This window comes from Callithrix jacchus, chromosome 3, assembly GCF_049354715.1.
Source record: "Callithrix jacchus isolate 240 chromosome 3, calJac240_pri, whole genome shotgun sequence".
NCBI classification, from domain to species: Eukaryota; Metazoa; Chordata; class Mammalia; order Primates; family Cebidae; genus Callithrix; species Callithrix jacchus.
The window spans coordinates 181,963,326-181,978,557 of record NC_133504.1 but is presented as its reverse complement, the minus strand read 5'-3'; positions in this window follow the sequence as shown (position 1 = coordinate 181,978,557).

Genomic DNA, 15,232 nt, shown 5'->3' with positions numbered 1-15,232 from the left:
AATTAATATATTTTGTATTATACCACTAATTCCATTCATATTCAATGAACAGGTACAATGTGGTAGCTGTTAGGCGAACAGGTACCATGTGTTAGGCATAGCATGCAGAAAATAATATGAATAGTGCTCTTGCCCTTAGTAATTTTGCAATCTAATGGAGTGCCAAGACCTCAAAGAAATAATTATGCTGGAATTTAAGTTCAACTATGAAACATTAAAATAGAAAATATAAGAGGATATAAGAGAATAGAGTTAATTTTAAAGGGATTAAGAGGATCAAATAAGTTTTTTTTCTGAAGAAGGAATATGCATATTAATATATTAGGGTCATTGGGAGTCAGCCGATGGTAGTGTTGAAGAAAGTGAATTTCAGAGACAGGACATACCACGTATAGAGGGCTTGAAGGAGGAGGAGAAGATAGTTGCTTTCAACGAAATAGTAAAGGCCAGTGTGTTAGGAGCCTGAAAATGGAGAGATGAAGTTGGGTTTGCAGAATAGCAGCCCTCAAAAGATGCCTATGCCCTAATCTCCAGCACCTGTGGCTATGCCAACTTTTTGGCAAAGAAACACTGTGCATGTGATTAAGTGAAGGACCTTAGAATGAGGAGGTTATCCTGGACTATTCAGGTCAGCTCTGTGGAATCACAGAGTCTTTATATGAGGCAGGAAAGGCAAAGCCAAGAAGACTGACACTGGAAGCAGAGATCGGAAAGACATGATTACTGACTAAAGGCCATACAGCAAGAAATACGGGGCCTCTAGAAACATAAAAAGGCATGGTCATGAATTCTCCTCTGGAGCCTCCAGAAAGAACACAGCCCTTCCAACCTCAGTTTTAGCTTTGAGACCCATTTCAGATGTCTGGGTTCTAGAGCTGAAAGTTAATAAATTATGGTAAGGCACTAGATTTCTGGTTATTTTCATAACAGTGATAGGAAGCTAATAAACATGGTTATGAGCTAAGGATACAGTGTGGGAAGAGTAAGAAGGAAATGGACCTATTCATACAGGCCAAAGAGTCATTTAAAAGATTTAAAGCAGGGATGACCATAATCACAGGTCTTATTAAAAAGGAGGCTGGATACAGTGGCTCACAGCTGTGATCCCAGTGATTTGGGAGACCAAGGCAGGGGAATCGCTTGAGGCCGGTAGTTCAAGGCCAGTCTGGGCAACACAGCAAGACTCCTTCTCTACAAATAATTAAAAAATTAACTGGGAATGGTGGCTCATGCATGTCATCTCAGTTATTCAGCTACTCAAAAGGCGTGAGAATCACTTGAGCCTGGGAGCTGGAAGCTGCTGTGAGCTAGATCATACCACCGTACACCAGCCTGGATGAGAGAGTGAGACCCTGTCCCCCTACCCCATATCCAAAAATTGATATAAACTGTAATAGAAGAGCATAACAGTGGGTGGATGAGTGGATCTTAGGAAACACCTTACAAACACATCAGGGTAGCCCATGCCAGAAGTGATGGTAACTTGGACTAAGGTGTGGCAGTGGTGATATGGAGAGGTGATTACAGTTGAAAGCTGTTATAGGGTTATAATTAACTGAGTTTGAAAACTGAATATGAGGCGTAATGGAGAAGGAAGTGATATGTGTGGCTTTTAGTTTTCTGGCTTAAGCAAATAGGTGAATGGAAAAAGAAAAGAAAAAAGATAAAAATATGGAAATAGTTTGGAGAACTAATAAATAAAAGGTGGCTGGAAGTGCTAATATGGAAACAGAGAAAGTCTTTCAGAGCAAGGTCTGGATGAGAGGCTTAGTGGAGATGGTGAGACGAACTCTCTTAATTTTGACACAACTGTCAGATAGTCTAGGAAAAAGTGTTCAACGGGTACTTAGATAAATGGGTCTGGATGTTAGAAGATGCATCAAGTCTGAAGATATGCATCTGAAATATCTTGGAAAACTGTTAGCATTTGAAACCACGGAAGTAAGTGGCAGTGGCGGGAAGTAATCTAAGGGGGAAATGGAGTGAGAAGACAAAAATCCCAAAATTGAGGACACCAAAATTTATTTATTTTCTTTTATTTGTTTGTTTTTAAGATGACATCTCACTCTGTCACCCAGGCTGATGTGTAATGGTGCATCTTGGCTCACTGCAACCTCCACCTCCCAGGTCCAAACCATTTTTGTGCCTCAGCCTCCCGAGTAACTGGGATTACAGGCCCCCACCACCACACCTGGCTAATTTTTGTGTTTTTTCAGTAAAGACAAGGTTTTACCATGTTGCCTAGGCTGGTGTCGAACTTCTGACCTCAAGTGATCCATCTGCCTCAGCCTCACAAAGTGCTGGTATTACAGGAGTGAGCCACTGTGCATGGCCTTGAGGATACCAAAATTTAAACTCATGTAGAACTTGGGTAGGTGCATTGTAGCCTGGAGGCCAAATCCAGACTGCTGCCTCATCTAGAAATAAAGATTTACTGGACGACAGCAACGTTCATTTGTTTGCATATTATCTCCAGCTCCTTTCTCCCTACAATGGAAGAACTGAATAGTGCCCATAGACATCCTATGGTCCACAAAGCTTAAAATATTTACTATCTGAATATTCAAAGAAAAATTTGTTGACTACTCTTATAGATGAGGAATAAACAAAGAAAGTTTGAGAATACTCAGATAATGAACTAAACCTCTGCTATTTTATTGGTCTTTATTATAGAATTACTTGTTTCTCATTTTATTATTCTAAAAATGCTTTTTAGATGTGAATACTATTTGTCGCTTTATTCTAATTATTTTATTACATGTCTCTCCTCAATTGGTCATGAGCTTCTTAGGGCAGAGCTGACACTTTGTTTCCATGTACCTCCACGGCAAGGGTCCCCGGCCAGTCCCTGTCCTGTTAGGATCTGGGCTGCACATCAGGAAGTTAGCCACAGTGGAGCAAGTGAAGCCTCATCTGTACTTACAGCCACTCTCCATTGCTCCTATTACTGCCTGAGCTCCACCTACTGTTAGATCAGCCAATGGAAACACTAGATTCTCATAGGAGCACAAACCCTATTGTGAACTGTGCCTGTGAGGAATCTGGGTTGCACGCTTCTTAAGAGAATCCAATGCTTGATGATCTGTCACTGACTCCCATCACCCCTAGATGGGACCGTCTTGTTACAGGAAAACAAATTCAAGGCCCCCACTGATTCTATATTATGGTGAGTTGTATAATTATTTCATTATATATTACAATGTAGTAATAATAGAAATAAAGTGCAAAGTAGATGTAATGTAATGTGCTTAAATCATCCTCAAACCATCCCCTGTTCTCAGTCCATGGAAACACTGTCTTCCATGAAATAGGTCCCTGGTGCCAAAACATCAGGGGACCTTTGATCCACAAGACCTAACAGCACCCACTGCACATGGTAAGTGCTTTGCTTGTTGAGTGAATTGACAGAGTAAAGTCAGTCAGTCGCTACATCATTTACTCAAGGGTTTTTAGAAAGCCTAGAAAAGCATGCCTTGACTAATGACAGGATAAAATTTAATAGAACTCGTATCCTGTTTTTGTAAAATAAAATAAAGTTTTCAGCCAACTAGCAGTTTTTTTATTTTTATTTTATTTAATAGTAAAAATGATTACACAGACATTCCCATTGTAATGTGTGTTTGCTTTTCTCTTGAAAGTCTGCCTTCTGGCAAGGAGAATTCAAGCTTTTGGAAAACTTCAAACCCTGAATGGAGGATTTGGATATTTTTCACAGGAAAACAACTTTTGGAGAAAATAAAGATTTTTTTAAGGTGAAAAATCATGCAGAAGTAGAATAATATTTTGAATGCTATATTTATGCTTAATATTTTTATCAGAAATGTGTAAATCTATAACTCAGTATATAACCATGTGTGAATTAGGATTCAGCAGAAGTGACTTGTCCTGCTTAAAATTTGAAATGACACATAGATTTATGTTTTCTATAGGTGTCTCTAGTTGAAATCAACATGTAGCAGATATTTTTGGAAATTATTTACTTTCTATATTTTTCTCCCCATAAAAAAAAGAAACCCCTTAATCTTAGAATTTGCTTAGTGAACTTTCTACTGCCTTAGGTGTGAGGTTAGACATGTTAAACTTGGAATTTCATGCAACTTTTTATAAGCATGGCTGTTGTAAATAGAATGATCCAGTCATACTATATATTTCTGGGTATAAGTAAAACACACTCTCCTAACAATATATATTTCCTTATTGGAAATTATTTCTCCAGGACTGACTCTATGTTAGTCACCTCAGGACCCCCTCACTAAGTAGTAAGTCTGGATTAAGCCACCTGTCCCTTAGCCTCTTACTGCTCTTCCTAGGGTCCCATTCCATCCTGTCCTTCTGCTTCTCATTGCATTTCTGTCAAACTGCATGATCTGTTTGTAACTCTGTTGGTATTCATTATTTACATTTCCATGCAACTGTCCCATAACATCCTCAAGCCCTCATTGCCATGCCTCAGTAGATTTTTTTTTTTCACAATTTTAGGCAGGGTGCCTCTAATCTGTGCTGGCTCATTCAGGTGCTTGTGGTCAGCTGAAGGTAGACCAGTGGTGTTAGCAGTAGCTCTACTGTCCCTGTCAGGCAATCCCATGCATGTTATCATGTCTCTAGCAGAAAAATGAGAAAGAACAAGTCCAATCAGACAAGCACTTTTTAAGACTTTACTTGCATACATTTTTAAAGAATCCTTGGCCAAAGCTAATCACATGGCTGGATCCAGATTCAAAGATAGGGCAGTTTCCCCCTCTGACAATGGGAGGGAACTGCGGGATCACTTGAAAAAGGACAAAGATGCAGAACGGGGTGAATAGTTAGAGCTATTAGAGCTATTAACACAATGCTTCAGCTACAAGATTCCACTAATGGTGAGGTCTTCAATGGCAGAGAATGTATTTAAGCACAGGCTTTGAAGCCAAACTACCTGGCTTCAAATTTCAACTCTCTTATTTAAGTGCTATGCAGCTGTGGATGTGTGCCTTAACCCCTTTGTACCCTCATTGATAACCTGAAGATTATATTATACACACTAGTAAATCTCTGGAAATCTCTGTGAGGCTGAAATGAGTTATTATATGTAAATTGCTCAGCATAGTACATGGCACAGAGCAAATGTTTAATAAATTTAGTTAGTATTAGGTGTATTTTGGCTCAGTGTTGAAGTTCAGGAATCGGACTTAAAATTGAATTATAGTTGACGTATTGGGATAGTTGGAGTGTGTATCAGGATAAAGCTCATACTAAAAACTGTAATTTTACTAATTTCAATAGCAAACCATAATATAAGATTAAATCATGCTCATAGAAACATCCTGTACAGGTGCTTCTGATTTGTGGACTCTTTCCTCCACGAATTTCACTTTGTGGCTAGTCTAAATAAATGTTCAGTGAATACTGATTTAGAAAACTGAATTTGGAAATACTACAGAAGATAATTTTCCCATCTAACATCTACATAGTCTTGCAGATAATGGGTATTGTGGATGTTATTACTTCATAAACCAGGTGCTGGGAGAACTTCCAGCAGATAGCCCTAAATTATCAGCCTTCCATAAAGACTGTCTTGAAGAGGACTTGAAAAGGACTACTTGCTCAAGGCTACAGCCTTTCTGAGGTGGCTGGTATCCAATGACTGATTGAAAAAGGGGTGTAAAGACCTGGCCATCTTACTCCAACACAGAACAGCTCTGAAGGGTGGTCCCATCTGCAGAACTCCCCACAGAGCTGGGTAAGGTGTCCCTTGAGACTGAGTCTTTCCTTGACCTCTCTCTCTCCTAAATACTGCATCTTTCCTCTGTGGAAGATAAAGATCTTCCCACAGATGCTGACTCCAAGAGGCTCCCTAATAACTTTTCCTCATGCAGATCTCTATCTGAGTCAGCTTCCTGAAGAATCCCATCTATGACAGATTGTAAGAAAATGAACAGAACCATTTTAAGTGAGAGTTTGAGAGTCTACACATGCCTTGGGCAAAAGTTTAAGGCAAAAGCATGTTTTTTTTTTTCTATTCTGCAATATTGACCAATTATAGAAAAAAAATCTTGTGATAGCTTTTGGATATTACACATTTTTTGGTAGGGTTTGGTCTTGGGTCCTTTTTTCTTCATAGAAAATCATGGAGAACACCTTCCCACTTTTTCAATACACTAAATTCACAATAGTTGGTGACATGGATTTTTCCATCTCAGAAACCACATTACATTTTATGGAGCCTTGTACACAGTGGATGTGTGATGAATAAGTTGGCAACTGACTACATTAGTGAAGTAATGAACAAGTGAAAGGGTCTAGCTCATTAAGCTTCTTTTTATTTTTTACTCTGAATGAATTTTTCAAGGTATAAAAGTATGCAAAGTCACTGAAATCAAAATACTAAAATGATGACAGTCTGGAGGCTCTCCTGTGCAAAAGAAATCTTTAGCAATTGGAAAGTAGCAAAATTTTAGAAAAGGAATTGTAAAAAAGGAGGATTGGCGGCAATGTTGGACTTTTGAAAGCAAGATCATGTAATATACAAGCACTTAAGCAAGCAATTATGCAAAATCACAAAATGCTGTTTTGATGTGCTACTTGAGTGCTATTTCTTGTTGATCTTTGCGTTAGAAGATGTGGCTGCCTGCAGCCGTGCATTTAAAGATATGAATGCTAAGTGGAAAAGCCAGTGGAATGGTAGGTAGTTCCTTCAGGATTTGTCTTTGGACTTCATTGCTGGGTGCTGTTACCTCAGTTTGAATTGAGAGAGTTGCCAGTATTGTGTGGCTTCCAAAAACCCTGACAAACATCAGCCATGTTCATTCTCCACCAGGAATCAATATATAGTTTGAAACTAGAAATTCTACCAATTATTTACATTAGTGAGAGTCCTTAGATGCCATAGCACCTGCAGAATGAAGCTAAAACATTTTAATATGATGTAAGATACATCCAGATTTGACCCATTTCTAGTTTATTGCCTTCTACCTCAATTCTTCCCACTTTAGGTTCCAGTAATATAAAATCTTTTACATTTTCTATTTGTTTCCACTTGGCCAAAATTGATTCCTGGTTCACCTAATTTTCCTTTGGGTAGTTGAGCCACTCATGCCCTATTTTATGTGCTTTCTTGGAGACTGTCAATTGCAATACCTTGCCTGCCTCACCCCCAAAGATAAGCGTGTGACATGAATAGGCAACATGGTTTGTTTTGAGGTGGGCAGATGAAGGCCAGTGGAGGTTTTTTTTTTTTTTTTTTTTTCTTGAAAACTGGTGCAGAATTGTTGAGAAACAGAGAATTTTTCTTCTTCCTAGTTTGTCAACCATTGGGATGTAAGCATAGAATTATAAACCATAATTTCCACCAGATGAAATGATTCTGCCTGAGAGCAAAGTTAAAATACAAAGAGAAAAGGTAAAGAAAAGTGGGGGTGGGGAGAATAAGAACCAAGGAAGAGAAGGGAGGTAGGGATGGAAGTAGCTGGGAGAGAGGGGAAGTCCCTCAAACCATCGCATAAGCCCCTGGACTTCCACATGCCTAAAGCGAGATTCTCCTTCAGACATGCTTTAAAATAATTCAATACATCATCCTGTGACCTTAATCTGGTTCTGTTGTTTTTGCCACTATGACCTGAATAAGGCCTAATATTTTATCTAATATTATCTCAAAAAGTTGCATAATTGATTTGCTCTGCTTGCAATGTTTTCTAGTCTTTGACTATTTAGCCAATGTCTATTTATTCTTTAAAACCCAAGTTATAATCCTTTTGGTATATACCCGGTAATGGGATTACTGGGTCAAATGGTATTTCTAGTTCTAGATCCTTGAGGAATCACCACAGTCTTCCACAATGGTTGAACTAATTTATGCTCCCACCAGCAGTGTAAAAGCATTCCTATTTCTCCACATCCTCTCCAGCATCTGTTGTTTCCTGACGTTTTAATGATCACCATTCTAACTGGCATGAGATGGTATCTCATTGTGTTTTTGACTTGCATTTCTCTAATGACCAGTGATAATGAGCTTTTTTACATGTTTCTTGGCCACATAAATATCTTCTTTTGAGAAATTTCTGTTCATATCCTTCTCCCAACTTTTGATGCGTTATTTTTCCTTGTAAATTTGTTTAAGTTCTTTGTAGATTCTGGATATTAGCCCTTTGTCAGAGGAATAGATTGCAAAACTTTTCTCCCATTCTGTAGGTTGCCTGTATAAATCATTCTAATATAAAGACACATGTACATGTGTGTTTATTGCAGAACTATTCACAACAGCAAAGTCTTGGAACCAGCACAAATGCCCATCAATGATAGACTAGATAAAAAAAATGTGGCAAAGAGGGAGTGGCCAAGATGGCCGAATATGAACTCTGGAATGCAGTTCCCAGCAAGAGCAAGGCAGAAGGCAAGTGATCACCACATTCCCAACCAAGGTACCAGGTGCATCTCAATGGGACTGGTTGGATGTAGCCCAAGTGGGTGTAGCCCAAGGAGGGCGAGCCAAGACAGGGTGGGGTGCTGCCTCACCCAAGAAGTGCAATGAACCAGAGGACTCCCCTCCTACCCAATGGAAGCCATCAGGGGCTTTTCCAGTCACTCCAGCACTGTGTTTCAGATACTGCACTTCTCCTACAGTCTTTACAGCCCACAGATCATGAGATTCCTGCCCACTGGCCAACAAGTGCTGTGAGTTTTCAGCATGGCTGTTTCAGCCAGTGCCATAGTTTTCCAGCACAAAAACCCACACAAATATGGGGGGCTATTTTAACTGGTGCCTGGAATGCCTGTGAGACAGAACCGCCCATTCACCTGAAAAAGAAAGGACTGAAAGCAGGGGGCCACGTGATCTGGCTTGGCAGATCCCACCCCTACAAAGACCAGCAATCTGAACCGCACTGGCTTGAGAGTTTCACAGCCAGTGCAGCAGTTTGAGCTTGACCAGGGATTGTTGAACTCTGTCGGGGGAAGGACATTCACCATTACCGAGGCAGTCAGCCATTACCAAGGCAGTTCTAACCTTACCTGTGTAAACAAAACTGCAAGGAAGTTTATAAAGCAGCCAGTCAGCGCCCACAGCAGCTCAGCAATACCTCTGCAGGCAGACTGTGACTAGACTCCCTCATTTCTGGGCAGGGCATCTTTGAAAAAAGGCAGCAGCATGTCAGGGACTTACAATTAAAGCCCCAACTTCCCAGAACAGAGCACTCTGGAAAAGAGGAGGTTGTGAGTTCTGCTGCACCAGACTTAAACATCCCTGCCTAGAGTCTCTAAACAGAATAATGGAGCTCCTAGCACAGCACTTGAGCTCTGATAAGGGGCAGACTGCCTCCTCAAGCAGCTCCCTGACCCCTGTATCTCCGAAGAGGCACCTCATAAAGGAGAGCTCTTGCTGACATCTGGTGGGTACCCTTCTTGGAAGAAGATTCTAGAAGATACAGGCAGCAACCCTTACTGCTCTGTAGCCCCCACAGGTGATCCTCAGGCAAGCAGGTTATGAAGTGGACTTCAGGCAGTCCTTCAGCAGATGGGCCTGACTGTTCAAAGGAAAACTAAAAAAAAAAACAGAAAGAAATATCTTCAACACCAACAGAAAGGACATCCACTCAGAGACCCCATCTGAAAGTCACTAACTTCAAAGACCAAAGATAGATAAATCTGCAAAGATGGGAAGAAACCAGCACAAAAATGATGAAATCACCAAAAACCAGAATGCCTCTCCTCTTACAAGTGATCACAGCTCGTCACCAGCAAAGGAACAAAACTGGATGGAGAATAAGTTTGACAAATTGACAGAAGCAGGCTTCAGAAGGTGGGTAATAACAAACTTCTCTGAGCTAAAGGAACATGTTCTAATACAATGAAAAGAAGCTAAGAACCATGAAAAAAGTTAAACAAAATGATAGCTAGACTAACCAGTTTAGAGAGGAACATAAATGACTTGATGGAGCTAAAAAACACAGCTTGAGAACTTTGCAAAGCACGCACAACTTTAAATCGCCAAATTGATGAAGCAGAAGAAAAGATATCAGAGTCTGAAGATCAACTCAATGAAATAAAATCAGAAGGCAAGATTAGAGAAAAAAGAGTGAAAAGAAATGAACAAAACCTCCAAGAAATATGGGATTATGTGAAAAGACCCAATCTACCTTTGATAGGTATACCTGAATGTGATAGGGAGAATGAATCCAAGCCTGAAAATACTCTTCAGGATATTATCTAGGAGAACTTCCCCACCCTAGCAAGGAAGGCCAACATTCAAATCCACAAAATATAGAGAATACCAGAAAGATATTCTTCAAGAAGAACAACTCCAAGGCACATAATCATGAGATTCACCAGGGTTGAATAGAAAGAAAAAATGCTAAGGGCAGCCAGAGAGAAAGTTTGGATCACCCACAAAAGGGAGCCTGTCAGACTCATAGCAGATCTTCTGGCAGAAACCCTACAAGCTAGACAGACAGTGGGGGCCAATATTTAACATCCTTAAAAAAAAAACTTTTAATCCAGAATTTCATATCAAGCCAAACTAAGCTTCATAAGTGAAGGAGAAATAAAATACTTCCCAGACAAGCAGTTGCTGAGAGATTTCATCACCACCAGGCCTGTCTTGCAAGAGCTCCTGAAGGAAGCAGTAAACATGGAAAGGAACAACCAGTATCAACCACTGAAAAAACGTACCAAATGGTAAAGACCATCAACACAATGAAGAAACTGGGTTGAATAATGGACCAAACAACCAGCTAGTGTCAAAATGACAGGATCAAACCCACACATAAAAATATTAATCTTAAGTGTAAATGGACTAATTCCCCCAATCAAAAGACACAGACTGAAAAGTTGGAAAAAAATTCAAGATCCATCAGTGTGCTCTACTCCGGAAACCCATTTAACATTTAAGGACACACATAAGCTCAAAGTAAAGGGATGGAGGAAGATTTACCAAGCAAATGGAGAAAGAGAGAAAAAAAAAAGCAGGGTTTACAATCCTAGTCTCTGATAACATAGACTCTAAACCAACAAGGATCAAAAGAAACAAAGAAGGGCATTACATAATGGTAAAAGGATCAATGCAACAAGAAGAGCTAACTATCCTAAATATACACACACCCAGTATAGAGCACCCAGATACATAAAGCAAGTTCTTAATGACCTACAAGGAGACTTACACTCCTAAACAATAATAGTGGGAGTCTTTAACACTCCACTGTCAATATTAAACAGATAAAAGAGATAGAAATTTATCAAAAGTATCCAGAACTTAAATTCAGATCTGGACCAAGCAGACCTAATAGACATCTACAGAACTCTCCACCCCAAATCCGCACATTCTTCTCAGCACCACATCACACTTACTCTAAAATTGACCATGTCAATTTTATTGGAGGTAAATCACTCATCAGCAAATGCAAAAGAACAGAAATGATAACAACCATTCTCTCAGACCAGTGTGAAACCAAATTAGAACTCAGGATTAAGAAACTCTCTCAAAACCACACAACTACATGGAAACTGAACAACATGCTCCTGAATGACTACTGGATAAATAATGAAATGAAAGCAGAAATAAAGATGTCCTTCAAAACTAATGAGAATGAAGACACAATATACCAGAATCTTTAGAATACATTTACAGCAATGTTTAGAGGGAAATTTCTAGAACTAAATGCCCATATCAGAAGTGAGGAAAGATCTAAAATGGAATCCTTATTGTCAAAATTAAAAGAGCTGGAGGAGCAAGATCAAACAAGCTCAAAAGCTAGCAGAAGACAAGAAATAACTAAGATTAGAGCAGAACTGAAGGAGACAGAGACACAAAAAAAACCCTTTAAAAAATCAATAAATCCAGGAGCCAGTTTTTTTAAAAGATCAACAAACTAGATAGACCGCTAACCAGACTAATATAAAGGAAAAGACAGGGTTTGCAATCCTCGTCTGTAAGTAGATGCAACAAAAATGATAAAGGAGATATCATCACCAGTTCCACAGAAATACAAACTACCATCAGAGATTACTACAAACAGGTCTATGCACATCAACCTATAAATCTAGAAGAAATGGATAAATTCCTGGACACTTACACCCTCCTAAGACTAAACCAGGAAGTAGTTGAATCCCTGAATAGATCAATAACAATGTTTAAAGTAGAGGCAGCAATTAATAGCCTACCAACCAGAAAACAGTCCAGATCCAGATGAGTTCACAGATGAATTCTACTGGACGTACAAAGAGGAGCTGGCACCATTTCTTCTGAAATTATTCTAAACAATACAGTAAAAGAGAATCCTCTCTAACTTATTTTATGTGACCAACATCATCCTGATACCAAAACCTGGCAGAGATACAACTAAAAAAAAAATTCAGGCCGATATCTATGATGAACATTGATGCAAAAATCTTAAATACAATACTGGCAAACCAAATGCAACAACACATCAAAAAGCTTATCCATCACAATCAAGTAGGCTTCATCACAGGGATGCAAGTCTGTTTCAACATACACAAATCTATAAATGTAATCCACCACAGAAACAGAACCAAAGACAAAAGCCACATGATTATCTCAATAGATGCAGGGAAGGCCTTTGACAAAAGTCAACTGCCATTTGTGCTTAAAACTCTTAATAGATTAGGTATTGATGGAATGTATCTAAAAATAAAAAAAGCTATTTATGACAGGCTGACAGCCAATATCATACTGAATGGGCAAAAACTGTAAGCATTCCCTTTGAAAACTGGCACTAGACAAGCGTGCCCTCTCTCACCATTCCTATTCAACTTAGTATTGAAAGTTCTAGCCAGAGCAATCAGGTAAGAAAAAGAAAAAAATGATATTTAATTGGAAAAAGAGGAAGTCAAATTTTCTCTATTGTAGATGACATGATTGTATATTTAGAAGACCCATTGTCTTAGCCCAAAATCTCCTTAAGATGATAACCATCTTCAGCAAAGTCTCATTATACAAAATCAATGTCAAAAAACACAAACATTTCTATACACCAATATCAAACAGAGAGTCAAATCGTGAGCAAACTCCCATTCACAACTGCTGCATAGAGAATGAAATACCTAGGAATACAATTAACAAAGGACATGACAGACCTCTTCAATGAGAACTACAAACCACTGCTCAAGGAAATAAAAGAGGACACAAACAGACAGAAAAACATTCCATGCTCATGGTTAGGAAGAATCAGTATCATAAAAATGGCCTATTTCTTGAAGTAATTTATAGATTCAATGCTATCCCCATCAAACTACCATTGACCTTCTTCACAGAACTGGAAAAAACCACCTTAAACTCAAATGTGGAGCCAAAAAAGAGTCTGCATATCCAAGACAATGCTAAGTAAAAAGAACAAAGCTGGAGGCATCATGCTACCTGACTTCAAACAATACTGCAAGTCTATAATAATCAAAACAGCATGGTACTGGTACCAAAACAGAGATATAGACCAATGGGACAGAGTAGAGGTTTCAGAAGTAATGCCACATACCTACAACTATCTGATCTTTGACAAACCTGACAAAAACAAGCAATGGGGAAACAATTCCCTGTTTAATAAATGGTGTTTGGAAAACTGGCTGGCAGCGTGCAGAAAGCTAAAACTGTATTTCTTCCTTACACCTTATGGAAAAATTAACTCCAAATGGATTAAAGATTTAAACATAAGATCTAACACCATAAAAACCCTAGAAGGAAATCTAAGCAATACCATTGAGGACATAGGCATAGGCAAGGACTTCATGACTAAAACAGCAAAAGCAATGGCAGCAAAAGCCAAAATAGGCAAATGAGATCTAATTAAACTTAAGGGCTTCTGTACAGCCAAAGAAACAATCATTAGAGTGAACCAGCAACCAACAGAATGGCAAAACGTTTTGCAAGCTACCCATCTGACAAAGGGCTAATATCTAGAATCTGCAAAGAACTAAAACAAATATACAAGAAAAGAAAGCATCAAAAAGTCAGGGAACGTTATGAACAGACACTTTTCAAAAGAAGACATTTATGTGGCCAATAAACATATGAAAAATGCTCATTATCACTGGTCATTAGAGAAATGCAAATCAAAACCACATTGAGATACCATCTCACACCAGTTAGAATGGTGATCATTAAAAAATCTGGAGACAACATATGCTGGAGAGGATGTGGAGAAATAGGAAGACTTTTATACTGTTCGTGGTAGTTTAAATTAGTTCAACCACTGTGGACAATAGTGTGGGGATTTCTCAAGAATCTAGAAATAGAAATACCCTTTGGCCCAGCAATCCCATTACTGGGTATATACCCAAAGGATTATAAATCAATGTATTATAAAGACACATGTACATCTATGTTCATTGTGGCACTGTTTACAATAACAAAGACACAAAACCAACCCAAATGCCCATGAAAGATAGAATGGATAAAGAAAATGTGGCACATATACACCATAGAATACTACACAGCCTCAAAAATGGATGAGCTCGTGTCCTTTTCAGTGACACGGATTAATCTGGAAACCATCATTCTCAGCAAACAGACATAAGAACAGAAAACTGAACACTCATAAGTGAGTATTGAACAATGAGAACACATGGACATAGGGAGGGAAACATCACACACTGGGGTCTTTCGGGGGTGGGGGTCTATGGGAAGGATAGCATTAGAAGAAATATCTCATATAGATGATGGGTTGATGGGTGCAGCAAACCACCATGGCATGTGTATACCTATGTAACAAACCTGAAGTTTCTGCACATTTATTTCAGAATTTAAAGTAGAATAATAATAATAATAAAACCCAAGTTAAATGTCAATATATCTAAGAAAGCCTTTCTTTCCCCTTAATGACCTCCAGTTAAGCCAGGAGTGCATTGTTCCTTCCTTAGAGCTATCTGTATCTTATGATTACTTTTTTACTGGCCACATTAGTTGGTGATATATTTCCAGATATGTCAGCTTATTCTATTTCATTAGTAGAGCTTTTCAAGTCATGAAAAGCTTTTTTTCATCCTATCATTTTTTATTTTTACAGTGTGGTTGAAATAAAGTATTCACTAAAGCATCACTGATTTGAAATTTGGATTCTATTATATTGTACATTTATTTATATTTTATTAGTTATCTAACATGGGCAAAAGCACATGCTAAGCATTATATGTATATCATGAAAATAAGTTTTTGGTTATGAATATTGCTATTTTATCCACTTAATACTGAGAGCCAGAGGGTTAAGGTCACACAGATAGAAGGTGGCAGAATCAGGACTCAAAGTCAAAGTGT